Here is a 2,824-nt window from a genome sequence, read left to right as displayed (position 1 = left end):
GATGTCGCAAAACGCAATTCTCACTAGGCAAGTTATGAGAAAAAAGAAATGGCCGGGGAATCCCTGTTGCTCTTTCTGCAAACAGGTTGAAACGGTACAACACCTGTTCTTCAATTGTCCCGTGGCGAGAATTGTCTGGCGATCGATTGGGGTTGCTCTTGGTATTGATAGATGTCCGTCGAATTACTGGCAATACTTTGTGTGGTGCAATAAATTCCTTCCTGGGAAGCAAAAGTTTTACATAGTAGGTCTAGCGGCTGTGTGTTGGGCCATTTGGTTGGCACGCAACCGAGCTACCTTTGAAAAAAAAACATATCAAGACTCCTTTTGAGATTGTGTTTTCTCTGTGTTCCTTTCTGCTTTGCTGGACAGGGCTACAACAAGGAGAGGACGCCAAAGAGCTTCGTTCTGGAGCTGAGATGATCAGGACTGGCACGATGCAGCTGATGAAGATGTGTGGCGCTGTCAAGCAGCCAATCCAGGGTGCTTGACGTCTCTCTGAAGATGCGTTGGACTAAAGGAAGACGGACGCGCGACCTCGATGTTGTTCTTACCATCCGTCTACTTGACTTTGCAGCTGTGTTCTGATACTTGATTCTGAGCTTTTGAGATTGTAATAGGATAGATGTTATGTCGTGCTATCCAGGTTTTCGCCCCATGATACTCGTTTCGACGGCGAGCGAGTATGGTGGGTTTCCTGGTAGTGCTGGAACTCGCTTTACTTCTTTCCCTTCCCCTGTCCTTCTTGTTTGAACTGGTTGTATTTCCGTTCTTTGCAATGGAAAGGGGTAAAGCCCGGTTCTAAAAAAAATATGATTCTTGCACACAACAGTTGTTGGCGGATATAGCAAGCTTGAGGCGTGAGCATGACCATCTCGAGGCCATTGTGTGGAAGCAGACCGGAAAAGATCTGCCATCCGGCGTAGGCACGGCAGAGCCTGGCCATCTGGAGAAGAAGCTAGAGTGCGCGCGGGGTAAAGAGTGTGTTTGGTTGGATCCATGCCGTTGCAAGCCTGGCCTGGGATGTGCCTGGTTCCTGCCTGGCTGTCGTTTGGTTGGTACCCTGGTAGAAAAGAGTAGTGCCTGGCCTGGCGTGCCTTGCACCATAGTTAGCCTGGCCCGATTAAAAAAGTCCAATAAAATAATATTTTTCAACCCAGGCAGTGTGATCAGCCTGGCCCAGGCTTCCCGTTTTCCATGCCTGGCTGTGTGCCTGAAGCTAATCAAGGGATGTTGGCAGCATTAGGAATATTTTAACCACTAAAGGACAAAGCAACAGGCGAGGAGGGGAACCAAACAAGTACGCGCCAGGCTAGCCTGGCCAGGCGAAAAACGTCTACCATCTCAGGCTTCGTCCAGGTAATGATTTTTTTCAGGCACATTGTCCAGGCCTCCAACCAAACTAGCCCAAAGTCCGTGAAATGAAGGTATATACATACTGTTCAACCTTGCACTGCACAATATTCACCTTGGCTTGTCAGGGTTTGAATGGATGGTTACATGGCTGCACAATAAACTGCTGCCAGCTAGCCCTTGATGAAGCTTGTACTGCTGACCGTTGTACCAAAACTTCCCAACTACCGGACGACATGAATTATTAATTATATAGAGTTTTACTTTAGTTGTCCTTTTTTCCCTTAATGCACATACACTGACATAGCTTTACTTTACGACGTTTTCTGTGACTTGTACGGCATTCCATTTGTCTACCTACAGGTGGAGCTACAGCACGATAGTAGAAGAAAAAGGTAAGCACGATAGTGCTTCTGATTCTGAATCCACTCCATTATGCACGCCGGTGGCCGCGCCGCCGCGCCTGGCGGAGATGCCACCACCAACCCTGCCTCCCCGTACTTCATCGACGCCACCCACCCGTACGCGGCCGCTGCCGCTTCCGCGCTCACCTCCCACCGCTCCAAGTCCAAGTGGTCCCAGCTCGCTTCCCTCCAGCTCCCCGATCCCCTCCCCGCGTCCGCCGCTTCCGCCATCCTCCTCCTCCGCCGCCATCGGCCCCACGTAGCCCTCAGCTTCCACCAATTCGCCCTCCGCCGCCTCCTCCCCGCCCGCTCCCCTCCCCCGCTCATCCTCTCCGCCTCCGCCGCGCACGTCGCGGCCGCCTCCCGCCTCCGGCGCGTGGCCATATATGTCCTCTCCTCCGCCACCTGCCACTACTCCCCCTCCCAGATCTTCAATGCCATCGCCGCCACCTTCCACCGCTTTGCGTCAGCCCCCTTCGTCTTCGACCTCCTCCTCCTCGCTTGCCACCGCTCCCGGCGCGAACCCCTCGCGGCGGCCTCCATCACCCGCCACTACCTTGCCTCCGGCACCTGCCCCCTTCCCTCTACCGCGGCGTTGCTCTTCCGCTCCCTTCCTTGCGCCGAGTCCGCCCTCGAGATGTACCGCCAAATCTACACGCGACCGGGTCCAAGAACCAACCGCGTGCTCCAGCCGACGGCACAGACCTTTAACTCCCTCCTCCTCGCTTTCTACCGCCATGGCAAAAGTGCGAAGATTTCAACATTGTGCTCGACGAAATGGACAGGTACTCTTGCAAGCACAATGTGGGCACTTACAACATTCGGATGGCTGCGTGCTGTGATGACAGGGAGATGGTGAAGGTATGACGATTGTGGAATGAGATGGTTCAGGGAGGGATCCAACAAGATGTCACCTCATACGACATGATGATTGGTGGGTATTGTGCTGCCGGGGAGGTGGGGATGGCAGAGGAGATGTTTAAGGACATGGAGATTTGTGGGATTGAGCCAAGTGTTACAACATTCGAGTGGTTGGTCAGAGGGCATTGTAGGACAGGGGATGTTGA

At 53.2% G+C, this 2,824-nt stretch overlaps 1 pseudogene; it reads left to right on the top strand.

Moving 5' to 3' along the window:
• The first annotated feature begins 1,788 nt into the window (after positions 1-1,788).
• LOC123176095 (pentatricopeptide repeat-containing protein At2g15980-like) lies at positions 1,789-2,819 on the top strand (annotated as a pseudogene).
• The last annotated feature ends 5 nt before the right edge of the window (positions 2,820-2,824 follow it).

Source organism: Triticum aestivum, unplaced genomic scaffold (assembly GCF_018294505.1).
Source record: "Triticum aestivum cultivar Chinese Spring unplaced genomic scaffold, IWGSC CS RefSeq v2.1 scaffold19804, whole genome shotgun sequence".
NCBI classification, from domain to species: domain Eukaryota; kingdom Viridiplantae; phylum Streptophyta; class Magnoliopsida; order Poales; family Poaceae; genus Triticum; species Triticum aestivum.
The sequence above is the reverse complement of the archived record's forward strand: the minus strand, read 5'-3'. Positions and strand labels throughout refer to the sequence as shown.